Source organism: Eleutherodactylus coqui, unplaced genomic scaffold (genome assembly GCF_035609145.1).
Source record: "Eleutherodactylus coqui strain aEleCoq1 unplaced genomic scaffold, aEleCoq1.hap1 HAP1_SCAFFOLD_796, whole genome shotgun sequence".
In the NCBI taxonomy this organism is placed as follows: domain Eukaryota; kingdom Metazoa; phylum Chordata; class Amphibia; order Anura; family Eleutherodactylidae; genus Eleutherodactylus; species Eleutherodactylus coqui.
In genome coordinates this window covers 1-20,254 of record NW_027101754.1, presented here as the reverse complement: position 1 = coordinate 20,254, position 20,254 = coordinate 1, and the positions used below count along the sequence as shown (strand labels likewise).

Genomic DNA, 20,254 nt, shown 5'->3' with positions numbered 1-20,254 from the left:
CTGCAGAAAGCCCATAGGAAAGGAGGAGGAGCTGTCAACGGGCATTCTAAGCTGAATGTGCCTGCTCTCGTCAGATCGCGGCCGCCAGCCAGCTTGAGGCCTGGCAAGTACCAGTATGGGTGACCGGCTGGGAATCCCAGGTCCCGTTGACTTTTAAGGCCGTGAGTAGGTTTCTTTCCTTTTCGGAGGTGCGTTCGCACTGCAGAAAGCCCATAGGAAAGGAGGAGGAGCTGTCAACGGGCATTCTAAGCTGAATGTGCCTGCTCTCGTCAGATCGCGGCCGCCAGCCAGCTTGAGGCCTGGCAAGTACCAGTATGGGTGACCGGCTGGGAATCCCAGGTCCCGTTGACTTTTAAGGCCGTGAGTAGGTTTCTTTCCTTTTCGGAGGTGCGTTCGCACTGCAGAAAGCCCATAGGAAAGGAGGAGGAGCTGTCAACGGGCATTCTAAGCTGAATGTGCCTGCTCTCGTCAGATTGCGGCCGCCAGCCAGCTTGAGGCCTGGCAAGTACCAGTGTGGGTGACCGGCTGGGAATCCCAGGTCCCGTTGACTTTTAAGGCCGTGAGTAGGTTTCTTTCCTTTTCGGAGGTGCGTTCGCACTGCAGAAAGCCCATAGGAAAGGAGGAGGAGCTGTCAACGGGCATTCTAAGCTGAATGTTCCTGCTCTCGTCAGATCGCGGCCGCCAGCCAGCTTGAGGCCTGGCAAGTACCAGTATGGGTGATTGGCTGGGAATCCCAGGTCCCGTTGACTTTTAAGGCCGTGAGTAGGTTTCTTTCCTTTTCGGAGGTGCGTTCGCACTGCAGAAAGCCCATAGGAAAGGAGGAGGAGCTGCCAACGGGCATTCTAAGCTGAATGTGCCTGCTCTCGTCAGATCGCGGCCGCCAGCCAGCTTGAGGCCTGGCAAGTACCAGTATGGGTGACCGGCTGGGAATCCCAGGTCCCGTTGACTTTTAAGGCCGTGAGTAGGTTTCTTTCCTTTTCGGAGGTGCGTTCGCACTGCAGAAAGCCCATAGGAAAGGAGGAGGAGCTGTCAACGGGCATTCTAAGCTGAATGTGCCTGCTCTCGTCAGATCGCGGGCCGCCAGCCAGCTTGAGGCCTGGCAAGTACCAGTATGGGTGACCGGCTGGGAATCCCAGGTCCCGTTGATTTTTAAGGCCGTGAGTAGGTTTCTTTCCTTTTCGGAGGTGCGTTCGCACTGCAGAAAGCCCATAGGAAAGGAGGAGGAGCTGTCAACGGGCATTCTAAGCTGAATGTGCCTGCTCTCGTCAGATCGCGGCCGCCAGCCAGCTTGAGGCCTGGCAAGTACCAGTATGGGTGACCGGCTGGGAATCCCAGGTCCCGTTGACTTTTAAGGCCGTGAGTAGGTTTCTTTCCTTTTCGGAGGTGCGTTCGCACTGCAGAAAGCCCATAGGAAAGGAGGAGGAGCTGCCAACGGGCATTCTAAGCTGAATGTGCCTGCTCTCGTCAGATCGCGGCCGCCAGCCAGCTTGAGGCCTGGCAAGTACCAGTATGGGTGACCGGCTGGGAATCCCAGGTCCCGTTGACTTTTAAGGCCGTGAGTAGGTTTCTTTCCTTTTCGGAGGTGCGTTCGCACTGCAGAAAGCCCATAGGAAAGGAGGAGGAGCTGCCAACAGGCATTCTAAGCTGAATGTGCCTGCTCTCGTCAGATCGCGGCCGCCAGCCAGCTTGAGGCCTGGCAAGTACCAGTATGGGTGACCGGCTGGGAATCCCAGGTCCCGTTGACTTTTAAGGCCGTGAGTAGGTTTCTTTCCTTTTCGGAGGTGCGTTCGCACTGCAGAAAGCCCATAGGAAAGGAGGAGGAGCTGTCAACGGGCATTCTAAGCTGAATGTGCCTGCTCTCGTCAGATCGCGGCCGCCAGCCAGCTTGAGGCCTGGCAAGTACCAGTATGGGTGACCGGCTGGGAATCCCAGGTCCCGTTGACTTTTAAGGCCGTGAGTAGGTTTCTTTCCTTTTCGGAGGTGCGTTCGCACTGCAGAAAGCCCATAGGAAAGGAGGAGGAGCTGTCAACGGGCATTCTAAGCTGAATGTGCCTGCTCTCGTCAGATCGCGGCCGCCAGCCAGCTTGAGGCCTGGCAAGTACCAGTATGGGTGACCGGCTGGGAATCCCAGGTCCTGTTGACTTTTAAGGCCGTGAGTAGGTTTCTTTCCTTTTCGGAGGTGCGTTCGCACTGCAGAAAGCCCATAGGAAAGGAGGAGGAGCTGTCAACGGGCATTCTAAGCTGAATGTGCCTGCTCTCGTCAGATCGCGGCCGCCAGCCAGCTTGAGGCCTGGCAAGTACCAGTATGGGTGACCGGCTGGGAATCCCAGGTCCCGTTGACTTTTAAGGCCGTGAGTAGGTTTCTTTCCTTTTCGGAGGTGCGTTCGCACTGCAGAAAGCCCATAGGAAAGGAGGAGGAGCTGTCAACGGGCATTCTAAGCTGAATGTGCCTGCTCTCGTCAGATCGCGGCCGCCAGCCAGCTTGAGGCCTGGCAAGTACCAGTATGGGTGACCGGCTGGGAATCCCAGGTCCCGTTGATTTTTAAGGCCGTGAGTAGGTTTCTTTCCTTTTCGGAGGTGCGTTCGCACTGCAGAAAGCCCATAGGAAAGGAGGAGGAGCTGCCAACGGGCATTCTAAGCTGAATGTGCCTGCTCTCGTCAGATCGCGGCCGCCAGCCAGCTTGAGGCCTGGCAAGTACCAGTATGGGTGACCGGCTGGGAATCCCAGGTCCCGTTGACTTTTAAGGCCGTGAGTAGGTTTCTTTCCTTTTCGGAGGTGCGTTCGCACTGCAGAAAGCCCATAGGAAAGGAGGAGGAGCTGTCAACGGGCATTCTAAGCTGAATGTGCCTGCTCTCGTCAGATCGCGGCCGCCAGCCAGCTTGAGGCCTGGCAAGTACCAGTATGGGTGAAAGGCTGGGAATCCCAGGTCCCGTTGACTTTTAAGGCCGTGAGTAGGTTTCTTTCCTTTTCGGAGGTGCGTTCGCACTGCAGAAAGCCCATAGGAAAGGAGGAGGAGCTGTCAACGGGCATTCTAAGCTGAATGTGCCTGCTCTCGTCAGATCGCGGCCGCCAGCCAGCTTGAGGCCTGGCAAGTACCAGTATGGGTGACCGGCTGGGAATCCCAGGTCCCGTTGACTTTTAAGGCCGTGAGTAGGTTTCTTTCCTCTTCGGAGGTGCGTTCGCACTGCAGAAAGCCCATAGGAAAGGAGGAGGAGCTGTCAACGGGCATTCTAAGCTGAATGTGCCTGCTCTCGTCAGATCGCGGCCGCCAGCCAGCTTGAGGCCTGGCAAGTACCAGTATGGGTGACCGGCTGGGAATCCCAGGTCCCGTTGACTTTTAAGGCCGTGAGTAGGTTTCTTTCCTTTTCGGAGGTGCGTTCGCACTGCAGAAAGCCCATAGGAAAGGAGGAGGAGCTGTCAACAGGTATTCTAAGCTGAATGTGCCTGCTCTCGTCAGATCGCGGCCGCCAGCCAGCTTGAGGCCTGGCAAGTACCAGTATGGGTGACCGGCTGGGAATCCCAGGTCCCGTTGACTTTTAAGGCCGTGAGTAGGTTTCTTTCCTTTTCGGAGGTGCGTTCGCACTGCAGAAAGCCCATAGGAAAGGATGAGGAGCTGTCAACGGGCATTCTAAGCTGAATGTGCCTGCTCTCGTCAGATCGCGGCCGCCAGCCAGCTTGAGGCCTGGCAAGTACCAGTATGGGTGACCGGCTGGGAATCCCAGGTCCCGTTGACTTTTAAGGCCGTGAGTAGGTTTCTTTCCTTTTCGGAGGTGCGTTCGCACTGCAGAAAGCCCATAGGAAAGGAGGAGGAGCTGTCAACGGGCATTCTAAGCTGAATGTGCCTGCTCTCGTCAGATCGCGGCCGCCAGCCAGCTTGAGGCCTGGCAAGTACCAGTATGGGTGACCGGCTGGGAATCCCAGGTCCCGTTGACTTTTAAGGCCGTGAGTAGGTTTCTTTCCTTTTCGGAGGTGCGTTCGCACTGCAGAAAGCCCATAGGAAAGGAGGAGGAGCTGTCAACGGGCATTCTAAGCTGAATGTGCCTGCTCTCGTCAGATCGCGGCCGCCAGCCAGCTTGAGGCCTGGCAAGTACCAGTGTGGGTGACCGGCTGGGAATCCCAGGTCCCGTTGACTTTTAAGGCCGTGAGTAGGTTTCTTTCCTTTTCGGAGGTGCGTTCGCACTGCAGAAAGCCCATAGGAAAGGAGGAGGAGCTGTCAACGGGCATTCTAAGCTGAATGTGCCTGCTCTCGTCAGATCGCGGCCGCCAGCCAGCTTGAGGCCTGGCAAGTACCAGTATGGGTGACTGGCTGGGAATCCCAGGTCCCGTTGACTTTTAAGGCCGTGAGTAGGTTTCTTTCCTTTTCGGAGGTGCGTTCGCACTGCAGAAAGCCCATAGGAAAGGAGGAGGAGCTGTCAACGGGCATTCTAAGCTGAATGTGCCTGCTCTCGTCAGATCGTGGCCGCCAGCCAGCTTGAGGCCTGGCAAGTACCAGTATGGGTGACCGGCTGGGAATCCCAGGTCCCATTGACTTTTAAGGCCGTGAGTAGGTTTCTTTCCTTTTCGGAGGTGCGTTCGCACTGCAGAAAGCCCATAGGAAAGGAGGAGGAGCTGTCAACGGGCATTCTAAGCTGAATGTGCCTGCTCTCGTCAGATCGCGGCCGCCAGCCAGCTTGAGGCCTGGCAAGTACCAGTATGGGTGACCGGCTGGGAATCCCAGGTCCCGTTGACTTTTAAGGCCGTGAGTAGGTTTCTTTCCTCTTCGGAGGTGCGTTCGCACTGCAGAAAGCCCATAGGAAAGGAGGAGGAGCTGTCAACGGGCATTCTAAGCTGAATGTGCCTGCTCTCGTCAGATCGCGGCCGCCAGCCAGCTTGAGGCCTGGCAAGTACCAGTATGGGTGACCGGCTGGGAATCCCAGGTCCCGTTGACTTTTAAGGCCGTGAGTAGGTTTCTTTCCTTTTCGGAGGTGCGTTCGCACTGCAGAAAGCCCATAGGAAAGGAGGAGGAGCTGTCAACGGGTATTCTAAGCTGAATGTGCCTGCTCTCGTCAGATCGCGGCCGCCAGCCAGCTTGAGGCCTGGCAAGTACCAGTATGGGTGACCGGCTGGGAATCCCAGGTCCCGTTGACTTTTAAGGCCGTGAGTAGGTTTCTTTCCTTTTCGGAGGTGCGTTCGCACTGCAGAAAGCCCATAGGAAAGGATGAGGAGCTGTCAACGGGCATTCTAAGCTGAATGTGCCTGCTCTCGTCAGATCGCGGCCGCCAGCCAGCTTGAGGCCTGGCAAGTACCAGTATGGGTGACCGGCTGGGAATCCCAGGTCCCGTTGACTTTTAAGGCCGTGAGTAGGTTTCTTTCCTTTTCGGAGGTGCGTTCGCACTGCAGAAAGCCCATAGGAAAGGAGGAGGAGCTGTCAACGGGCATTCTAAGCTGAATGTGCCTGCTCTCGTCAGATCGCGGCCGCCAGCCAGCTTGAGGCCTGGCAAGTACCAGTATGGGTGACCGGCTGGGAATCCCAGGTCCCGTTGACTTTTAAGGCCGTGAGTAGGTTTCTTTCCTTTTCGGAGGTGCGTTCGCACTGCAGAAAGCCCATAGGAAAGGAGGAGGAGCTGTCAACGGGCATTCTAAGCTGAATGTGCCTGCTCTCGTCAGATCGCGGCCGCCAGCCAGCTTGAGGCCTGGCAAGTACCAGTGTGGGTGACCGGCTGGGAATCCCAGGTCCCGTTGACTTTTAAGGCCGTGAGTAGGTTTCTTTCCTTTTCGGAGGTGCGTTCGCACTGCAGAAAGCCCATAGGAAAGGAGGAGGAGCTGTCAACGGGCATTCTAAGCTGAATGTGCCTGCTCTCGTCAGATCGCGGCCGCCAGCCAGCTTGAGGCCTGGCAAGTACCAGTATGGGTGACTGGCTGGGAATCCCAGGTCCCGTTGACTTTTAAGGCCGTGAGTAGGTTTCTTTCCTTTTCGGAGGTGCGTTCGCACTGCAGAAAGCCCATAGGAAAGGAGGAGGAGCTGTCAACGGGCATTCTAAGCTGAATGTGCCTGCTCTCGTCAGATCGTGGCCGCCAGCCAGCTTGAGGCCTGGCAAGTACCAGTATGGGTGACCGGCTGGGAATCCCAGGTCCCATTGACTTTTAAGGCCGTGAGTAGGTTTCTTTCCTTTTCGGAGGTGCGTTCGCACTGCAGAAAGCCCATAGGAAAGGAGGAGGAGCTGTCAACGGGCATTCTAAGCTGAATGTGCCTGCTCTCGTCAGATCGCGGCCGCCAGCCAGCTTGAGGCCTGGCAAGTACCAGTATGGGTGACCGGCTGGGAATCCCAGGTCCCGTTGACTTTTAAGGCCGTGAGTAGGTTTCTTTCCTTTTCGGAGGTGCGTTCGCACTGCAGAAAGCCCATAGGAAAGGAGGAGGAGCTGTCAACGGGCATTCTAAGCTGAATGTGCCTGCTCTCGTCAGATCGCGGCCGCCAGCCAGCTTGAGGCCTGGCAAGTACCAGTATGGGTGACCGGCTGGGAATCCCAGGTCCCGTTGACTTTTAAGGCCGTGAGTAGGTTTCTTTCCTTTTCGGAGGTGCGTTCGCACTGCAGAAAGCCCATAGGAAAGGAGGAGGAGCTGTCAACGGGTATTCTAAGCTGAATGTGCCTGCTCTCGTCAGATCGCGGCCGCCTGCCAGCTTGAGGCCTGGCAAGTACCAGTATGGGTGACCGGCTGGGAATCCCAGGTCCCGTTGACTTTTAAGGCCGTGAGTAGGTTTCTTTCCTTTTCGGAGGTGCGTTCGCACTGCAGAAAGCCCATAGGAAAGGAGGAGGAGCTGTCAACGGGCATTCTAAGCTGAATGTGCCTGCTCTCGTCAGATCGCGGCCGCCAGCCAGCTTGAGGCCTGGCAAGTACCAGTATGGGTGACCGGCTGGGAATCCCAGGTCCCGTTGACTTTTAAGGCCGTGAGTAGGTTTCTTTCCTTTTCGGAGGTGCGTTCGCACTGCAGAAAGCCCATAGGAAAGGAGGAGGAGCTGTCAACGGGCATTCTAAGCTGAATGTGCCTGCTCTCGTCAGATCGCGGCCGCCAGCCAGCTTGAGGCCTGGCAAGTACCAGTATGGGTGACCGGCTGGGAATCCCAGGTCCCGTTGACTTTTAAGGCCGTGAGTAGGTTTCTTTCCTTTTCGGAGGTGTGTTCGCACTGCAGAAAGCCCATAGGAAAGGAGGAGGAGCTGTCAACGGGCATTCTAAGCTGAATGTGCCTGCTCTCGTCAGATCGCGGCCGCCAGCCAGCTTGAGGCCTGGCAAGTACCAGTGTGGGTGACCGGCTGGGAATCCCAGGTCCCGTTGACTTTTAAGGCCGTGAGTAGGTTTCTTTCCTTTTCGGAGGTGCGTTCGCACTGCAGAAAGCCCATAGGAAAGGAGGAGGAGCTGTCAACGGGCATTCTAAGCTGAATGTTCCTGCTCTCGTCAGATCGCGGCCGCCAGCCAGCTTGAGGCCTGGCAAGTACCAGTATGGGTGACCGGCTGGAAATCCCAGGTCCCGTTGACTTTTAAGGCCGTGAGTAGGTTTCTTTCCTTTTCGGAGGTGCGTTCGCACTGCAGAAAGCCCATAGGAAAGGAGGAGGAGCTGCCAACGGGCATTCTAAGCTGAATGTGCCTGCTCTCGTCAGATCGCGGCCGCCAGCCAGCTTGAGGCCTGGCAAGTACCAGTATGGGTGACCGGCTGGGAATCCCAGGTCCCGTTGACTTTTAAGGCCGTGAGTAGGTTTCTTTCCTTTTCGGAGATGCGTTCGCACTGCAGAAAGCCCATAGGAAAGGAGGAGGAGCTGTCAACGGGCATTCTAAGCTGAATGTGCCTGCTCTCGTCAGATCGCGGCCGCCAGCCAGCTTGAGGCCTGGCAAGTACCAGTATGGGTGACCGGCTGGGAATCCCAGGTCCCGTTGACTTTTAAGGCCGTGAGTAGGTTTCTTTCCTTTTCGGAGGTGCGTTCGCACTGCAGAAAGCCCATAGGAAAGGAGGAGGAGCTGTCAACAGGCATTCTAAGCTGAATGTGCCTGCTCTCGTCAGATCGCGGCCGCCAGCCAGCTTGAGGCCTGGCAAGTACCAGTGTGGGTGACCGGCTGGGAATCACAGGTCCCGTTGACTTTTAAGGCCGTGAGTAGGTTTCTTTCCTTTTCGGAGGTGCGTTCGCACTGCAGAAAGCCCATAGGAAAGGAGGAGGAGCTGTCAACGGGCATTCTAAGCTGAATGTTCCTGCTCTCGTCAGATCGCGGCCGCCAGCCAGCTTGAGGCCTGGCAAGTACCAGTATGGGTGACCGGCTGGAAATCCCAGGTCCCGTTGACTTTTAAGGCCGTGAGTAGGTTTCTTTCCTTTTCGGAGGTGCGTTCGCACTGCAGAAAGCCCATAGGAAAGGAGGAGGAGCTGCCAACGGGCATTCTAAGCTGAATGTGCCTGCTCTCGTCAGATCGCGGCCGCCAGCCAGCTTGAGGCCTGGCAAGTACCAGTATGGGTGACCGGCTGGGAATCCCAGGTCCCGTTGACTTTTAAGGCCGTGAGTAGGTTTCTTTCCTTTTCGGAGGTGCGTTCGCACTGCAGAAAGCCCATAGGAAAGGAGGAGGAGCTGTCAACGGGCATTCTAAGCTGAATGTGCCTGCTCTCGTCAGATCGCGGCCGCCAGCCAGCTTGAGGCCTGGCAAGTACCAGTATGGGTGACCGGCTGGGAATCCCAGGTCCCGTTGACTTTTAAGGCCGTGAGTAGGGTTTCTTTCCTTTTCGGAGGTGCGTTCGCACTGCAGAAAGCCCATAGGAAAGGAGGAGGAGCTGTCCAACGGGCATTCTAAGCTGAATGTGCCTGCTCTCGTCAGATCGCGGCCGCCAGCCAGCTTGAGGCCTGGCAAGTACCAGTATGGGTGACCGGCTGGGAATCCAGGTCCCGTTGACTTTTAAGGCCGTGAGTAGGTTTCTTTCCTTTTCGGAGGTGCGTTCGCACTGCAGAAAGCCCATAGGAAAGGAGGAGGAGCTGCCAACGGGCATTCTAAGCTGAATGTGCCTGCTCTCGTCAGATCGCGGCCGCCAGCCAGCTTGAGGCCTGGCAAGTACCAGTATGGGTGACCGGCTGGGAATCCCAGGTCCCGTTGACTTTTAAGGCCGTGAGTAGGTTTCTTTCCTTTTCGGAGGTGCGTTCGCACTGCAGAAAGCCCATAGGAAAGGAGGAGGAGCTGCCAACGGGCATTCTAAGCTGAATGTGCCTGCTCTCGTCAGATCGCGGCCGCCAGCCAGCTTGAGGCCTGGCAAGTACCAGTATGGGTGACCGGCTGGGAATCCCAGGTCCCGTTGACTTTTAAGGCCGTGAGTAGGTTTCTTTCCTTTTCGGAGGTGCGTTCGCACTGCAGAAAGCCCATAGGAAAGGAGGAGGAGCTGTCAACGGGCATTCTAAGCTGAATGTGCCTGCTCTCGTCAGATCGCGGCCGCCAGCCAGCTTGAGGCCTGGCAAGTACCAGTATGGGTGACCGGCTGGGAATCCCAGGTCCCGTTGACTTTTAAGGCCGTGAGTAGGTTTCTTTCCTTTTCGGAGGTGCGTTCGCACTGCAGAAAGCCCATAGGAAAGGAGGAGGAGCTGTCAACGGGCATTCTAAGCTGAATGTGCCTGCTCTCGTCAGATCGCGGCCGCCAGCCAGCTTGAGGCCTGGCAAGTACCAGTATGGGTGACCGGCTGGGAATCCCAGGTCCCGTTGACTTTTAAGGCCGTGAGTAGGTTTCTTTCCTTTTCGGAGGTGCGTTCGCACTGCAGAAAGCCCATAGGAAAGGAGGAGGAGCTGTCAACGGGCATTCTAAGCTGAATGTGCCTGCTCTCGTCAGATCGCGGCCGCCAGCCAGCTTGAGGCCTGGCAAGTACCAGTATGGGTGACCGGCTGGGAATCCCAGGTCCCGTTGACTTTTAAGGCCGTGAGTAGGTTTCTTTCCGTTTCGGAGGTGCGTTCGCACTGCAGAAAGCCCATAGGAAAGGAGGAGGAGCTGCCAACGGGCATTCTAAGCTGAATGTGCCTGCTCTCGTCAGATCGCGGCCGCCAGCCAGCTTGAGGCCTGGCAAGTACCAGTATGGGTGACCGGCTGGGAATCCCAGGTCCCGTTGACTTTTAAGGCCGTGAGTAGGTTTCTTTCCTTTTCGGAGGTGCGTTCGCACTGCAGAAAGCCCATAGGAAAGGAGGAGGAGCTGCCAACGGGCATTCTAAGCTGAATGTGCCTGCTCTCGTCAGATCGCGGCCGCCAGCCAGCTTGAGGCCTGGCAAGTACCAGTATGGGTGACCGGCTGGGAATCCCAGGTCCCGTTGACTTTTAAGGCCGTGAGTAGGTTTCTTTCCTTTTCGGAGGTGCGTTCGCACTGCAGAAAGCCCATAGGAAAGGAGGAGGAGCTGTCAACGGGCATTCTAAGCTGAATGTGCCTGCTCTCGTCAGATCGCGGCCGCCAGCCAGCTTGAGGCCTGGCAAGTACCAGTATGGGTGACCGGCTGGGAATCCCAGGTCCCGTTGACTTTTAAGGCCGTGAGTAGGTTTCTTTCCTTTTCGGAGGTGCGTTCGCACTGCAGAAAGCCCATAGGAAAGGAGGAGGAGCTGTCAACGGGCATTCTAAGCTGAATGTGCCTGCTCTCGTCAGATCGCGGCCGCCAGCCAGCTTGAGGCCTGGCAAGTACCAGTATGGGTGACCGGCTGGGAATCCCAGGTCCCGTTGACTTTTAAGGCCGTGAGTAGGTTTCTTTCCTTTTCGGAGGTGCGTTCGCACTGCAGAAAGCCCATAGGAAAGGAGGAGGAGCTGTCAACGGGCATTCTAAGCTGAATGTGCCTGCTCTCGTCAGATCGCGGCCGCCAGCCAGCTTGAGGCCTGGCAAGTACCAGTGTGGGTGACCGGCTGGGAATCCCAGGTCCCGTTGACTTTTAAGGCCGTGAGTAGGTTTCTTTCCTTTTCGGAGGTGCGTTCGCACTGCAGAAAGCCCATAGGAAAGGAGGAGGAGCTGTCAACGGGCATTCTAAGCTGAATGTGCCTGCTCTCGTCAGATCGCGGCCGCCAGCCAGCTTGAGGCCTGGCAAGTACCAGTATGGGTGACTGGCTGGGAATCCTAGGTCCCGTTGACTTTTAAGGCCGTGAGTAGGTTTCTTTCCTTTTCGGAGGTGCGTTCGCACTGCAGAAAGCCCATAGGAAAGGAGGAGGAGCTGTCAACGGGCATTCTAAGCTGAATGTGCCTGCTCTCGTCAGATCGCGGCCGCCAGCCAGCTTGAGGCCTGGCAAGTACCAGTATGGGTGACCGGCTGGGAATCCCAGGTCCCGTTGACTTTTAAGGCCGTGAGTAGGTTTCTTTCCTTTTCGGAGGTGCGTTCTCACTGCAGAAAGCCCATAGGAAAGGAGGAGGAGCTGTCAACGGGCATTCTAAGCTGAATGTGCCTGCTCTCGTCAGATCGCGGCCGCCAGCCAGCTTGAGGCCTGGCAAGTACCAGTATGGGTGACCGGCTGGGAATCCCAGGTCCCGTTGACTTTTAAGGCCGTGAGTAGGTTTCTTTCCTTTTCGGAGGTGCGTTCGCACTGCAGAAAGCCCATAGGAAAGGAGGAGGAGCTGTCAACGGGCATTCTAAGCTGAATGTGCCTGCTCTCGTCAGGTCGCGGCCGCCAGCCAGCTTGAGGCCTGGCAAGTACCAGTATGGGTGACCGGCTGGGAATCCCAGGTCCCGTTGACTTTTAAGGCCGTGAGTAGGTTTCTTTCCTTTTCGGAGGTGCGTTCGCACTGCAGAAAGCCCATAGGAAAGGAGGAGGAGCTGTCAACGGGTATTCTAAGCTGAATGTGCCTGCTCTCGTCAGATCGCGGCCGCCAGCCAGCTTGAGGCCTGGCAAGTACCAGTGTGGGTGACCGGCTGGGAATCCCAGGTCCCGTTGACTTTTAAGGCCGTGAGTAGGTTTCTTTCCTTTTCGGAGGTGCGTTCGCACTGCAGAAAGCCCATAGGAAAGGAGGAGGAGCTGTCAACGGGCATTCTAAGCTGAATGTGCCTGCTCTCGTCAGATCGCGGCCGCCAGCCAGCTTGAGGCCTGGCAAGTACCAGTATGGGTGACCGGCTGGGAATCCCAGGTCCCGTTGACTTTTAAGGCCGTGAGTAGGTTTCTTTCCTTTTCGGAGGTGCGTTCGCACTGCAGAAAGCCCATAGGAAAGGAGGAGGAGCTGCCAACGGGCATTCTAAGCTGAATGTGCCTGCTCTCATCAGATCGCGGCCGCCAGCCAGCTTGAGGCCTGGCAAGTACCAGTATGGGTGACCGGCTGGGAATCCCAGGTCCCGTTGACTTTTAAGGCCGTGAGTAGGTTTCTTTCCTTTTCGGAGGTGCGTTCGCACTGCAGAAAGCCCATAGGAAAGGAGGAGGAGCTGTCAACGGGCATTCTAAGCTGAATGTGCCTGCTCTCGTCAGATCGCGGCCGCCAGCCAGCTTGAGGCCTGGCAAGTACCAGTATGGGTGACCGGCTGGGAATCCCAGGTCCCGTTGATTTTTAAGGCCGTGAGTAGGTTTCTTTCCTTTTCGGAGGTGCGTTCGCACTGCAGAAAGCCCATAGGAAAGGAGGAGGAGCTGTCAACGGGCATTCTAAGATGAATGTGCCTGCTCTCGTCAGATCGCGGCCGCCAGCCAGCTTGAGGCCTGGCAAGTACCAGTATGGGTGACCGGCTGGGAATCCCAGGTCCCGTTGACTTTTAAGGCCGTGAGTAGGTTTCTTTCCTTTTCGGAGGTGCGTTCGCACTGCAGAAAGCCCATAGGAAAGGAGGAGGAGCTGCCAACGGGCATTCTAAGCTGAATGTGCCTGCTCTCGTCAGATCGCGGCCGCCAGCCAGCTTGAGGCCTGGCAAGTACCAGTATGGGTGACCGGCTGGGAATCCCAGGTCCCGTTGACTTTTAAGGCCGTGAGTAGGTTTCTTTCCTTTTCGGAGGTGCGTTCGCACTGCAGAAAGCCCATAGGAAAGGAGGAGGAGCTGTCAACGGGCATTCTAAGCTGAATGTGCCTGCTCTCGTCAGATCGCGGCCGCCAGCCAGCTTGAGGCCTGGCAAGTACCAGTATGGGTGACCGGCTGGGAATCCCAGGTCCCGTTGACTTTTAAGGCCGTGAGTAGGTTTCTTTCCTTTTCGGAGGTGCGTTCGCACTGCAGAAAGCCCATAGGAAAGGAGGAGGAGCTGCCAACGGGCATTCTAAGCTGAATGTGCCTGCTCTCGTCAGATCGCGGCCGCCAGCCAGCTTGAGGCCTGGCAAGTACCAGTATGGGTGACCGGCTGGGAATCCCAGGTCCCGTTGACTTTTAAGGCCGTGAGTAGGTTTCTTTCCTTTTCGGAGGTGCGTTCGCACTGCAGAAAGCCCATAGGAAAGGAGGAGGAGCTGCCAACGGGCATTCTAAGCTGAATGTGCCTGCTCTCGTCAGATCGCGGCCGCCGGCCAGCTTGAGGTCTGGCAAGTACCAGTATGGGTGACCGGCTGGGAATCCCAGGTCCCGTTGACTTTTAAGGCCGTGAGTAGGTTTCTTTCCTTTTCGGAGGTGCGTTCGGACTGCAGAAAGCCCATAGGAAAGGAGGAGGAGCTGTCAACGGGCATTCTAAGCTGAATGTGCCTGCTCTCGTCAGATCGCGGCCGCCAGCCAGCTTGAGGCCTGGCAAGTACCAGTATGGGTGAAAGGCTGGGAATCCCAGGTCCCGTTGACTTTTAAGGCCGTGAGTAGGTTTCTTTCCTTTTCGGAGGTGCGTTCGCACTGCAGAAAGCCCATAGGAAAGGAGGAGGAGCTGTCAACGGGCATTCTAAGCTGAATGTGCCTGCTCTCGTCACATCGCGGCCGCCAGCCAGCTTGAGGCCTGGCAAGTACCAGTATGGGTGACCGGCTGGGAATCCCAGGTCCCGTTGACTTTTAAGGCCGTGAGTAGGTTTCTTTCCTTTTCGGAGGTGCGTTCGCACTGCAGAAAGCCCATAGGAAAGGAGGAGGAGCTGTCAACGGGCATTCTAAGCTGAATGTGCCTGCTCTCGTCAGATCGCGGCCGCCAGCCAGCTTGAGGCCTGGCAAGTACCAGTATGGGTGACCGGCTGGGAATCCCAGGTCCCGTTGACTTTTAAGGCCGTGAGTAGGTTTCTTTCCTTTTCGGAGGTGCGTTCGCACTGCAGAAAGCCCATAGGAAAGGAGGAGGAGCTGTCAACGGGTATTCTAAGCTGAATGTGCCTGCTCTCGTCAGATCGCGGCCGCCAGCCAGCTTGAGGCCTGGCAAGTACCAGTATGGGTGACCGGCTGGGAATCCCAAGTCCCGTTGACTTTTAAGGCCGTGAGTAGGTTTCTTTCCTTTTCGGAGGTGCGTTCGCACTGCAGAAAGCCCATAGGAAAGGAGGAGGAGCTGTCAACGGGCATTCTAAGCTGAATGTGCCTGCTCTCGTCAGATCGCGGCCGCCAGCCAGCTTGAGGCCTGGCAAGTACCAGTATGGGTGACCGGCTGGGAATCCCAGGTCCCGTTGACTTTTAAGGAAGTGAGTAGGTTTCTTTCCTTTTCGGCGGTGCGCTCGCACTGCAGAAAGCCCATAGGAAAGGAGGAGGAGCTGTCAACGGGCATTCTAAGCTGAATGTGCCTGCTCTCGTCAGATCGCGGCCGCCAGCCAGCTTGAGGCCTGGCAAGTACCAGTATGGGTGACCGGCTGGGAATCCCAGGTCCCATTGACTTTTAAGGCCGTGAGTAGGTTTCTTTCCTTTTCGGAGGTGCGTTCGCACTGCAGAAAGCCCATAGGAAAGGAGGAGGAGCTGTCAACGGGCATTCTAAGCTGAATGTGCCTGCTCTCGTCAGATCGCGGCCGCCAGCCAGCTTGAGGCCTGGCAAGTACCAGTATGGGTGACCGGCTGGGAATCCCAGGTCCCGTTGACTTTTAAGGCCGTGAGTAGGTTTCTTTCCTTTTCGGAGGTGCGTTCGCACTGCAGAAAGTCCATAGGAAAGGAGGAGAAGCTGTCAACGGGCATTCTAAGCTGAATGTGCCTGCTCTCGTCAGATCGCGGCCGCCAGCCAGCTTGAGGCCTGGCAAGTACCAGTATGGGTGACCGGCTGGGAATCCCAGGTCCTGTTGACTTTTAAGGCCGTGAGTAGGTTTCTTTCCTTTTCGGAGGTGCGTTCGCACTGCAGAAAGCCCATAGGAAAGGAGGAGGAGCTGTCAACGGGCATTCTAAGCTGAATGTGCCTGCTCTCGTCAGATCGCGGCCGCCAGCCAGCTTGAGGCCTGGCAAGTACCAGTATGGGTGACCGGCTGGGAATCCCAGGTCCCGTTGACTTTTAAGGCCGTGAGTAGGTTTCTTTCCTTTTCGGAGGTGCGTTCGCACTGCAGAAAGCCCATAGGAAAGGAGGAGGAGCTGTCAACGGGCATTCTAAGCTGAATGTGCCTGCTCTCGTCAGATCGCGGCCGCCAGCCAGCTTGAGGCCTGGCAAGTACCAGTATGGGTGACCGGCTGGGAATCCCAGGTCCCGTTGACTTTTAAGGCCGTGAGTAGGTTTCTTTCCTTTTCGGAGGTGCGTTCGCACTGCAGAAAGCCCATAGGAAAGGAGGAGGAGCTGTCAACGGGCATTCTAAGCTGAATGTGCCTGCTCTCGTCAGATCGCGGCCGCCAGCCAGCTTGAGGCCTGGCAAGTACCAGTATGGGTGACCGGCTGGGAATCCCAGGTCCCGTTGACTTTTAAGGCCGTGAGTAGGTTTCTTTCCTTTTCGGAGGTGCGTTCGCACTGCAGAAAGCCCATAGGAAAGGAGTAGGAGCTGTAAACGGGCATTCTAAGCTGAATGTGCCTGCTCTCGTCAGATCGCGGCCGCCAGCCAGCTTGAGGCCTGGCAAGTACCAGTATGGGTGACCGGCTGGGAATCCCAGGTCCCGTTGACTTTTAAGGCCGTGAGTAGGTTTCTTTCCTTTTCGGAGGTGCGTTCGCACTGCAGAAAGCCCATAGGAAAGGAGGAGGAGCTGTCAACGGCATTCTAAGCTGAATGTGCCTGCTCTCGTCAGATCGCGGCCGCCAGCCAGCTTGAGGCCTGGCAAGTACCAGTATGGGTGACCGGCTGGGAATCCCAGGTCCCGTTGACTTTTAAGGCCGTGAGTAGGTTTCTTTCCTTTTCGGAGGTGCGTTCGCACTGCAGAAAGCCCATAGGAAAGGAGGAGGAGCTGTCAACGGGCATTCTAAGCTGAATGTGCCTGCTCTCGTCAGATCGCGGCCGCCAGCCAGCTTGAGGCCTGGCAAGTACCAGTATGGGTGACCGGCTGGGAATCCCAGGTCCCGTTGACTTTTAAGGCCGTGAGTAGGTTTCTTTCCTTTTCGGAGGTGCGTTCGCACTGCAGAAAGCCCATAGGAAAGGAGGAGGAGCTGTCAACGGGCATTCTAAGCTGAATGTGCCTGCTCTCGTCAGATCGCGGCCGCCAGCCAGCTTGAGGCCTGGCAAGTACCAGTATGGGTGACCGGCTGGGAATCCCAGGTCCTGTTGACTTTTAAGGCCGTGAGTAGGTTTCTTTCCTTTTCGGAGGTGCGTTCGCACTGCAGAAAGCCCATAGGAAAGGAGGAGGAGCTGTCAACGGGCATTCTAAGCTGAATCTGCCTGCTCTCGTCAGATCGCGGCCGCCAGCCAGCTTGAGGCCTGGCAAGTACCAGTATGGGTGACCGGCTGGGAATCCCAGGTCCCGTTGACTTTTAAGGCCGTGAGTAGGTTTCTTTCCTTTTCGGAGGTGCGTTCGCACTGCAGAAAGCCCATAGGAAAGGAGGAGGAGCTGTCAACGGGCATTCTAAGCTGAATGTGCCTGCTCTCGTCAGATCGCGGCCGCCAGCCAGCTTGAGGCCTGGCAAGTACCAGTATGGGTGACCGGCTGGGAATCCCAGGTCCCGTTGACTTTTAAGGCCGTGAGTAGGTTTCTTTCCTTTTCGGAGGTGCGTTCGCACTGCAGAAAGCCCATAGGAAAGGAGTAGGAGCTGTCAACGGGCATTCTAAGCTGAATGTGCCTGCTCTCGTCAGATCGCGGCCGCCAGCCAGCTTGAGGCCTGGCAAGTACCAGTATGGGTGACCGGCTGGGAATCCCAGGTCCCGTTGACTTTTAAGGCCGTGAGTAGGTTTCTTTCCTTTTCGGAGGTGCGTTCGCACTGCAGAAAGCCCATAGGAAAGGAGGAGGAGCTGTCAACGGCATTCTAAGCTGAATGTGCCTGCTCTCGTCAGATCGCGGCCGCCAGCCAGCTTGAGGCCTGGCAAGTACCAGTATGGGTGACCGGCTGGGAATCCCAGGTCCCGTTGACTTTTAAGGCCGTGAGTAGGTTTCTTTCCTTTTCGGAGGTGCGTTCGCACTGCAGAAAGCCCATAGGAAAGGAGGAGGAGCTGTCAACGGGCATTCTAAGCTGAATGTGCCTGCTCTCGTCAGATCGCGGCCGCCAGCCAGCTTGAGGCCTGGCAAGTACCAGTATGGGTGACCGGCTGGGAATCCCAGGTCCCGTTGACTTTTAAGGCCGTGAGTAGGTTTCTTTCCTTTTCGGAGGTGCGTTCGCACTGCAGAAAGCCCATAGGAAAGGAGGAGGAGCTGTCAACGGGCATTCTAAGCTGAATGTGCCTGCTCTCGTCAGATCGCGGCCGCCAGCCAGCTTGAGGCCTGGCAAGTACCAGTATGGGTGACCGGCTGGGAATCCCAGGTCCCGTTGACTTTTAAGGCCGTGAGTAGGTTTCTTTCCTTTTCGGAGGTGCGTTCGCACTGCAGAAAGCCCATAGGAAAGGAGGAGGAGCTGTCAACGGGCATTCTAAGCTGAATGTGCCTGCTCTCGTCAGATCGCGGCCGCCAGCCAGTTTGAGGCCTGGCAAGTACCAGTATGGGTGACCGGCTGGGAATCCCAGGTCCCGTTGACTTTTAAGGCCGTGAGTAGGTTTCTTTCCTTTTCGGAGGTGCGTTCGCACTGCAGAAAGCCCATAGGAAAGGAGGAGGAGCTGTCAACGGGCATTCTAAGCTGAATGTGCCTGCTCTCGTCAGATCGCGGCCACCAGCCAGCTTGAGGCCTGGCAAGTACCAGTATGGGTGACCGGCTGGGAATCCCAGGTCCCGTTGACTTTTAAGGCCGTGAGTAGGTTTCTTTCCTTTTCGGAGGTGCGTTCGCACTGCAGAAAGCCCATAGGAAAGGAGTAGGAGCTGTCAACGGGCATTCTAAGCTGAATGTGCCTGCTCTCGTCAGATCGCGGCCGCCAGCCAGCTTGAGGCCTGGCAAGTACCAGTATGGGTGACCGGCTGGGAATCCCAGGTCCCGTTGACTTTTAAGGCCGTGAGTAGGTTTCTTTCCTTTTCGGAGGTGCGTTCGCACTGCAGAAAGCCCATAGGAAAGGAGGAGGAGCTGTCAACGGCATTCTAAGCTGAATGTGCCTGCTCTCGTCAGATCGCGGCCGCCAGCCAGCTTGAGGCCTGGCAAGTACCAGTATGGGTGACCGGCTGGGAATCCCAGGTCCCGTTGACTTTTAAGGCCGTGAGTAGGTTTCTTTCCTTTTCGGAGGTGCGTTCGCACTGCAGAAAGCCCATAGGAAAGGAGGAGAAGCTGTCAACGGGCATTCTAAGCTGAATGTGCCTGCTCTCGTCAGATCGCGGCCGCCAGCCAGCTTGAGGCCTGGCAAGTACCAGTATGGGTGACCGGCTGGGAATCCCAGGTCCCGTTGACTTTTAAGGCCGTGAGTAGGTTTCTTTCCTTTTCGGAGGTGCGTTCGCACTGCAGAAAGCCCATAGGAAAGGAGGAGGAGCTGTCAACGGGCATTCTAAGCTGAATGTGCCTGCTCTCGTCAGATCGCGGCCGCCAGCCAGCTTGAGGCCTGGCAAGTACCAGTATGGGTGACCGGCTGGGAATCCCAGGTCCCGTTGACTTTTAAGGCCGTGAGTAGGTTTCTTTCCTTTTCGGAGGTGCGTTCGCACTGCAGAAAGCCCATAGGAAAGGAGGAGGAGCTGTCAACGGGCATTCTAAGCTGAATGTGCCTGCTCTCGTCAGATCGCGGCCGCCAGCCAGCTTGAGGCCTGGCAAGTACCAGTATGGGTGACCGGCTGGGAATCCCAGGTCCCGTTGACTTTTAAGGCCGTGAGTAGGTTTCTTTCCTTTTCGGAGGTGCGTTCGCACTGCAGAAAGCCCATAGGAAAGGAGGAGGAGCTGTCAACGGGCATTCTAAGCTGAATGTGCCTGCTCTCGTCAGATCGCGGCCACCAGCCAGCTTGAGGCCTGGCAAGTACCAGTATGGGTGACCGGCTGGGAATCCCAGGTCCCGTTGACTTTTAAGGCCGTGATTAGGTTTCTTTCCTTTTTGGAGGTGCGTTCGCACTGCAGAAAGCCCATAGGAAAGGAGGAGGAGCTGTCAACGGGCATTCTAAGCTGAATGTGCCTGCTCTCGTCAGATCGCGGCCGCCAGCCAGCTTGAGGCCTGGCAAGTACCAGTATGGGTGACCGGCTGGGAATCCCAGGTTCCGTTGACTTTTAAGGCCGTGAGTAGGTTTCTTTCCGTTTCGGAGGTGCGTTCGCACTGCAGAAAGCCCATAGGAAAGGAGGAGGAGCTGTCAACGGGCATTCTAAGCTGAATGTGCCTGCTCTCGTCAGATCGCGGCCGCCAGCCAGCTTGAGGCCTGGCAAGTACAAGTATGGGTGACCGGCTGGGAATCCCAGGTCCCGTTGACTTTTAAGGCCGTGAGTAGGTTTCTTTCCTTTTCGGAGGTGCGTTCGCACTGCAGAAAGCCCATAGGAAAGGAGGAGGAGCTGCCAACGGGCATTCTAAGCTGAATGTGCCTGCTCTCGTCAGATCGCGGCCGCCAGCCAGCTTGAGGCCTGGCAAGTACCAGTATGGGTGACCGGCTGGGAATCCCAGGTCCCGTTGACTTTTAAGGCCGTGAGTAGGTTTCTTTCCTTTTCGGAGGTGCGTTCGCACTGCAGAAAGCCCATAGGAAAGGAGGCGGAGCTGTCAACGGGCATTCTAAGCTGAATGTGCCTGCTCTCGTCAGATCGCGGCCACCAGCCAGCTTGAGGCCTGGCAAGTACCAGTATGGGTGACCGGCTGGGAATCCCAGGTCCCGTTGACTTTTAAGGCCGTGAGTAGGTTTCTTTCCTTTTCGGAGGTGCGTTCGCACTGCAGAAAGCCCATAGGAAAGGAGGAGGAGCTGTCAACGGGCATTCTAAGCTGAATGTGCCTGCTCTCGTCAGATCGCGGTTGCCAGCCAGCTTGAGGCCTGGCAAGTACCAGTATGGGTGACCGGCTGGGAATCCCAGGTTCCGTTGACTTTTA

The 20,254-nt window shown here is 56.6% G+C and overlaps 93 pseudogenes; all 93 read left to right on the top strand.

Moving 5' to 3' along the window:
• The first annotated feature begins 33 nt into the window (after window positions 1-33).
• LOC136591163 (5S ribosomal RNA) lies at window positions 34-152 on the top strand (annotated as a pseudogene).
• Window positions 153-232: 80 nt separating this feature from the next.
• Window positions 233-351, top strand: LOC136591160 (5S ribosomal RNA; annotated as a pseudogene).
• Window positions 352-431: 80 nt separating this feature from the next.
• LOC136591108 (5S ribosomal RNA) lies at window positions 432-550 on the top strand (annotated as a pseudogene).
• Window positions 551-630: 80 nt separating this feature from the next.
• LOC136591116 (5S ribosomal RNA) lies at window positions 631-749 on the top strand (annotated as a pseudogene).
• Window positions 750-829: 80 nt separating this feature from the next.
• LOC136591088 (5S ribosomal RNA) lies at window positions 830-948 on the top strand (annotated as a pseudogene).
• A 280-nt stretch (window positions 949-1,228) lies between these two features.
• LOC136591159 (5S ribosomal RNA) lies at window positions 1,229-1,347 on the top strand (annotated as a pseudogene).
• Window positions 1,348-1,427: 80 nt separating this feature from the next.
• LOC136591072 (5S ribosomal RNA) lies at window positions 1,428-1,546 on the top strand (annotated as a pseudogene).
• An 80-nt stretch (window positions 1,547-1,626) lies between these two features.
• On the top strand, window positions 1,627-1,745 carry LOC136591122 (5S ribosomal RNA; annotated as a pseudogene).
• An 80-nt stretch (window positions 1,746-1,825) lies between these two features.
• On the top strand, window positions 1,826-1,944 carry LOC136591158 (5S ribosomal RNA; annotated as a pseudogene).
• Window positions 1,945-2,024: 80 nt separating this feature from the next.
• Window positions 2,025-2,143, top strand: LOC136591056 (5S ribosomal RNA; annotated as a pseudogene).
• Window positions 2,144-2,223: 80 nt separating this feature from the next.
• LOC136591157 (5S ribosomal RNA) lies at window positions 2,224-2,342 on the top strand (annotated as a pseudogene).
• Window positions 2,343-2,422: 80 nt separating this feature from the next.
• LOC136591066 (5S ribosomal RNA) lies at window positions 2,423-2,541 on the top strand (annotated as a pseudogene).
• Window positions 2,542-2,621: 80 nt separating this feature from the next.
• LOC136591087 (5S ribosomal RNA) lies at window positions 2,622-2,740 on the top strand (annotated as a pseudogene).
• Window positions 2,741-3,019: 279 nt separating this feature from the next.
• On the top strand, window positions 3,020-3,138 carry LOC136591156 (5S ribosomal RNA; annotated as a pseudogene).
• An 80-nt stretch (window positions 3,139-3,218) lies between these two features.
• Window positions 3,219-3,337, top strand: LOC136591155 (5S ribosomal RNA; annotated as a pseudogene).
• Window positions 3,338-3,417: 80 nt separating this feature from the next.
• On the top strand, window positions 3,418-3,536 carry LOC136591114 (5S ribosomal RNA; annotated as a pseudogene).
• An 80-nt stretch (window positions 3,537-3,616) lies between these two features.
• LOC136591154 (5S ribosomal RNA) lies at window positions 3,617-3,735 on the top strand (annotated as a pseudogene).
• An 80-nt stretch (window positions 3,736-3,815) lies between these two features.
• Window positions 3,816-3,934, top strand: LOC136591153 (5S ribosomal RNA; annotated as a pseudogene).
• An 80-nt stretch (window positions 3,935-4,014) lies between these two features.
• LOC136591050 (5S ribosomal RNA) lies at window positions 4,015-4,133 on the top strand (annotated as a pseudogene).
• Window positions 4,134-4,213: 80 nt separating this feature from the next.
• On the top strand, window positions 4,214-4,332 carry LOC136591097 (5S ribosomal RNA; annotated as a pseudogene).
• An 80-nt stretch (window positions 4,333-4,412) lies between these two features.
• Window positions 4,413-4,531, top strand: LOC136591125 (5S ribosomal RNA; annotated as a pseudogene).
• An 80-nt stretch (window positions 4,532-4,611) lies between these two features.
• Window positions 4,612-4,730, top strand: LOC136591152 (5S ribosomal RNA; annotated as a pseudogene).
• Window positions 4,731-4,810: 80 nt separating this feature from the next.
• On the top strand, window positions 4,811-4,929 carry LOC136591151 (5S ribosomal RNA; annotated as a pseudogene).
• An 80-nt stretch (window positions 4,930-5,009) lies between these two features.
• On the top strand, window positions 5,010-5,128 carry LOC136591060 (5S ribosomal RNA; annotated as a pseudogene).
• An 80-nt stretch (window positions 5,129-5,208) lies between these two features.
• Window positions 5,209-5,327, top strand: LOC136591149 (5S ribosomal RNA; annotated as a pseudogene).
• Window positions 5,328-5,407: 80 nt separating this feature from the next.
• LOC136591148 (5S ribosomal RNA) lies at window positions 5,408-5,526 on the top strand (annotated as a pseudogene).
• Window positions 5,527-5,606: 80 nt separating this feature from the next.
• Window positions 5,607-5,725, top strand: LOC136591049 (5S ribosomal RNA; annotated as a pseudogene).
• Window positions 5,726-5,805: 80 nt separating this feature from the next.
• On the top strand, window positions 5,806-5,924 carry LOC136591095 (5S ribosomal RNA; annotated as a pseudogene).
• Window positions 5,925-6,004: 80 nt separating this feature from the next.
• LOC136591124 (5S ribosomal RNA) lies at window positions 6,005-6,123 on the top strand (annotated as a pseudogene).
• Window positions 6,124-6,203: 80 nt separating this feature from the next.
• LOC136591147 (5S ribosomal RNA) lies at window positions 6,204-6,322 on the top strand (annotated as a pseudogene).
• Window positions 6,323-6,402: 80 nt separating this feature from the next.
• Window positions 6,403-6,521, top strand: LOC136591146 (5S ribosomal RNA; annotated as a pseudogene).
• An 80-nt stretch (window positions 6,522-6,601) lies between these two features.
• LOC136591119 (5S ribosomal RNA) lies at window positions 6,602-6,720 on the top strand (annotated as a pseudogene).
• Window positions 6,721-6,800: 80 nt separating this feature from the next.
• LOC136591145 (5S ribosomal RNA) lies at window positions 6,801-6,919 on the top strand (annotated as a pseudogene).
• An 80-nt stretch (window positions 6,920-6,999) lies between these two features.
• On the top strand, window positions 7,000-7,118 carry LOC136591144 (5S ribosomal RNA; annotated as a pseudogene).
• Window positions 7,119-7,198: 80 nt separating this feature from the next.
• On the top strand, window positions 7,199-7,317 carry LOC136591047 (5S ribosomal RNA; annotated as a pseudogene).
• Window positions 7,318-7,397: 80 nt separating this feature from the next.
• LOC136591106 (5S ribosomal RNA) lies at window positions 7,398-7,516 on the top strand (annotated as a pseudogene).
• Window positions 7,517-7,596: 80 nt separating this feature from the next.
• LOC136591086 (5S ribosomal RNA) lies at window positions 7,597-7,715 on the top strand (annotated as a pseudogene).
• An 80-nt stretch (window positions 7,716-7,795) lies between these two features.
• Window positions 7,796-7,914, top strand: LOC136591143 (5S ribosomal RNA; annotated as a pseudogene).
• A 279-nt stretch (window positions 7,915-8,193) lies between these two features.
• LOC136591105 (5S ribosomal RNA) lies at window positions 8,194-8,312 on the top strand (annotated as a pseudogene).
• Window positions 8,313-8,392: 80 nt separating this feature from the next.
• On the top strand, window positions 8,393-8,511 carry LOC136591084 (5S ribosomal RNA; annotated as a pseudogene).
• Window positions 8,512-8,591: 80 nt separating this feature from the next.
• LOC136591142 (5S ribosomal RNA) lies at window positions 8,592-8,710 on the top strand (annotated as a pseudogene).
• Window positions 8,711-8,792: 82 nt separating this feature from the next.
• On the top strand, window positions 8,793-8,910 carry LOC136591113 (5S ribosomal RNA; annotated as a pseudogene).
• Window positions 8,911-8,990: 80 nt separating this feature from the next.
• Window positions 8,991-9,109, top strand: LOC136591083 (5S ribosomal RNA; annotated as a pseudogene).
• Window positions 9,110-9,189: 80 nt separating this feature from the next.
• On the top strand, window positions 9,190-9,308 carry LOC136591082 (5S ribosomal RNA; annotated as a pseudogene).
• Window positions 9,309-9,388: 80 nt separating this feature from the next.
• On the top strand, window positions 9,389-9,507 carry LOC136591141 (5S ribosomal RNA; annotated as a pseudogene).
• Window positions 9,508-9,587: 80 nt separating this feature from the next.
• LOC136591140 (5S ribosomal RNA) lies at window positions 9,588-9,706 on the top strand (annotated as a pseudogene).
• Window positions 9,707-9,786: 80 nt separating this feature from the next.
• LOC136591138 (5S ribosomal RNA) lies at window positions 9,787-9,905 on the top strand (annotated as a pseudogene).
• Window positions 9,906-9,985: 80 nt separating this feature from the next.
• LOC136591081 (5S ribosomal RNA) lies at window positions 9,986-10,104 on the top strand (annotated as a pseudogene).
• Window positions 10,105-10,184: 80 nt separating this feature from the next.
• Window positions 10,185-10,303, top strand: LOC136591080 (5S ribosomal RNA; annotated as a pseudogene).
• An 80-nt stretch (window positions 10,304-10,383) lies between these two features.
• LOC136591137 (5S ribosomal RNA) lies at window positions 10,384-10,502 on the top strand (annotated as a pseudogene).
• An 80-nt stretch (window positions 10,503-10,582) lies between these two features.
• On the top strand, window positions 10,583-10,701 carry LOC136591135 (5S ribosomal RNA; annotated as a pseudogene).
• An 80-nt stretch (window positions 10,702-10,781) lies between these two features.
• LOC136591046 (5S ribosomal RNA) lies at window positions 10,782-10,900 on the top strand (annotated as a pseudogene).
• An 80-nt stretch (window positions 10,901-10,980) lies between these two features.
• LOC136591112 (5S ribosomal RNA) lies at window positions 10,981-11,099 on the top strand (annotated as a pseudogene).
• An 80-nt stretch (window positions 11,100-11,179) lies between these two features.
• Window positions 11,180-11,298, top strand: LOC136591134 (5S ribosomal RNA; annotated as a pseudogene).
• Window positions 11,299-11,378: 80 nt separating this feature from the next.
• On the top strand, window positions 11,379-11,497 carry LOC136591133 (5S ribosomal RNA; annotated as a pseudogene).
• An 80-nt stretch (window positions 11,498-11,577) lies between these two features.
• Window positions 11,578-11,696, top strand: LOC136591094 (5S ribosomal RNA; annotated as a pseudogene).
• An 80-nt stretch (window positions 11,697-11,776) lies between these two features.
• LOC136591069 (5S ribosomal RNA) lies at window positions 11,777-11,895 on the top strand (annotated as a pseudogene).
• Window positions 11,896-11,975: 80 nt separating this feature from the next.
• On the top strand, window positions 11,976-12,094 carry LOC136591132 (5S ribosomal RNA; annotated as a pseudogene).
• An 80-nt stretch (window positions 12,095-12,174) lies between these two features.
• On the top strand, window positions 12,175-12,293 carry LOC136591059 (5S ribosomal RNA; annotated as a pseudogene).
• An 80-nt stretch (window positions 12,294-12,373) lies between these two features.
• On the top strand, window positions 12,374-12,492 carry LOC136591065 (5S ribosomal RNA; annotated as a pseudogene).
• Window positions 12,493-12,572: 80 nt separating this feature from the next.
• Window positions 12,573-12,691, top strand: LOC136591103 (5S ribosomal RNA; annotated as a pseudogene).
• Window positions 12,692-12,771: 80 nt separating this feature from the next.
• LOC136591079 (5S ribosomal RNA) lies at window positions 12,772-12,890 on the top strand (annotated as a pseudogene).
• Window positions 12,891-12,970: 80 nt separating this feature from the next.
• Window positions 12,971-13,089, top strand: LOC136591131 (5S ribosomal RNA; annotated as a pseudogene).
• Window positions 13,090-13,169: 80 nt separating this feature from the next.
• LOC136591078 (5S ribosomal RNA) lies at window positions 13,170-13,288 on the top strand (annotated as a pseudogene).
• Window positions 13,289-13,965: 677 nt separating this feature from the next.
• On the top strand, window positions 13,966-14,084 carry LOC136591161 (5S ribosomal RNA; annotated as a pseudogene).
• An 80-nt stretch (window positions 14,085-14,164) lies between these two features.
• Window positions 14,165-14,283, top strand: LOC136591115 (5S ribosomal RNA; annotated as a pseudogene).
• Window positions 14,284-14,363: 80 nt separating this feature from the next.
• LOC136591150 (5S ribosomal RNA) lies at window positions 14,364-14,482 on the top strand (annotated as a pseudogene).
• An 80-nt stretch (window positions 14,483-14,562) lies between these two features.
• On the top strand, window positions 14,563-14,681 carry LOC136591104 (5S ribosomal RNA; annotated as a pseudogene).
• An 80-nt stretch (window positions 14,682-14,761) lies between these two features.
• LOC136591130 (5S ribosomal RNA) lies at window positions 14,762-14,880 on the top strand (annotated as a pseudogene).
• An 80-nt stretch (window positions 14,881-14,960) lies between these two features.
• On the top strand, window positions 14,961-15,079 carry LOC136591055 (5S ribosomal RNA; annotated as a pseudogene).
• An 80-nt stretch (window positions 15,080-15,159) lies between these two features.
• LOC136591129 (5S ribosomal RNA) lies at window positions 15,160-15,278 on the top strand (annotated as a pseudogene).
• An 80-nt stretch (window positions 15,279-15,358) lies between these two features.
• LOC136591128 (5S ribosomal RNA) lies at window positions 15,359-15,477 on the top strand (annotated as a pseudogene).
• An 80-nt stretch (window positions 15,478-15,557) lies between these two features.
• On the top strand, window positions 15,558-15,676 carry LOC136591126 (5S ribosomal RNA; annotated as a pseudogene).
• An 80-nt stretch (window positions 15,677-15,756) lies between these two features.
• LOC136591102 (5S ribosomal RNA) lies at window positions 15,757-15,875 on the top strand (annotated as a pseudogene).
• A 278-nt stretch (window positions 15,876-16,153) lies between these two features.
• On the top strand, window positions 16,154-16,272 carry LOC136591118 (5S ribosomal RNA; annotated as a pseudogene).
• An 80-nt stretch (window positions 16,273-16,352) lies between these two features.
• Window positions 16,353-16,471, top strand: LOC136591054 (5S ribosomal RNA; annotated as a pseudogene).
• Window positions 16,472-16,551: 80 nt separating this feature from the next.
• Window positions 16,552-16,670, top strand: LOC136591071 (5S ribosomal RNA; annotated as a pseudogene).
• Window positions 16,671-16,750: 80 nt separating this feature from the next.
• LOC136591107 (5S ribosomal RNA) lies at window positions 16,751-16,869 on the top strand (annotated as a pseudogene).
• An 80-nt stretch (window positions 16,870-16,949) lies between these two features.
• LOC136591096 (5S ribosomal RNA) lies at window positions 16,950-17,068 on the top strand (annotated as a pseudogene).
• Window positions 17,069-17,346: 278 nt separating this feature from the next.
• Window positions 17,347-17,465, top strand: LOC136591085 (5S ribosomal RNA; annotated as a pseudogene).
• Window positions 17,466-17,545: 80 nt separating this feature from the next.
• LOC136591073 (5S ribosomal RNA) lies at window positions 17,546-17,664 on the top strand (annotated as a pseudogene).
• Window positions 17,665-17,744: 80 nt separating this feature from the next.
• On the top strand, window positions 17,745-17,863 carry LOC136591063 (5S ribosomal RNA; annotated as a pseudogene).
• Window positions 17,864-17,943: 80 nt separating this feature from the next.
• LOC136591139 (5S ribosomal RNA) lies at window positions 17,944-18,062 on the top strand (annotated as a pseudogene).
• An 80-nt stretch (window positions 18,063-18,142) lies between these two features.
• LOC136591062 (5S ribosomal RNA) lies at window positions 18,143-18,261 on the top strand (annotated as a pseudogene).
• Window positions 18,262-18,539: 278 nt separating this feature from the next.
• Window positions 18,540-18,658, top strand: LOC136591051 (5S ribosomal RNA; annotated as a pseudogene).
• Window positions 18,659-18,738: 80 nt separating this feature from the next.
• LOC136591039 (5S ribosomal RNA) lies at window positions 18,739-18,857 on the top strand (annotated as a pseudogene).
• Window positions 18,858-18,937: 80 nt separating this feature from the next.
• LOC136591027 (5S ribosomal RNA) lies at window positions 18,938-19,056 on the top strand (annotated as a pseudogene).
• Window positions 19,057-19,136: 80 nt separating this feature from the next.
• LOC136591127 (5S ribosomal RNA) lies at window positions 19,137-19,255 on the top strand (annotated as a pseudogene).
• Window positions 19,256-19,335: 80 nt separating this feature from the next.
• Window positions 19,336-19,454, top strand: LOC136591058 (5S ribosomal RNA; annotated as a pseudogene).
• An 80-nt stretch (window positions 19,455-19,534) lies between these two features.
• On the top strand, window positions 19,535-19,653 carry LOC136591101 (5S ribosomal RNA; annotated as a pseudogene).
• An 80-nt stretch (window positions 19,654-19,733) lies between these two features.
• On the top strand, window positions 19,734-19,852 carry LOC136591077 (5S ribosomal RNA; annotated as a pseudogene).
• Window positions 19,853-19,932: 80 nt separating this feature from the next.
• On the top strand, window positions 19,933-20,051 carry LOC136591021 (5S ribosomal RNA; annotated as a pseudogene).
• An 80-nt stretch (window positions 20,052-20,131) lies between these two features.
• LOC136591068 (5S ribosomal RNA) lies at window positions 20,132-20,250 on the top strand (annotated as a pseudogene).
• The last annotated feature ends 4 nt before the right edge of the window (window positions 20,251-20,254 follow it).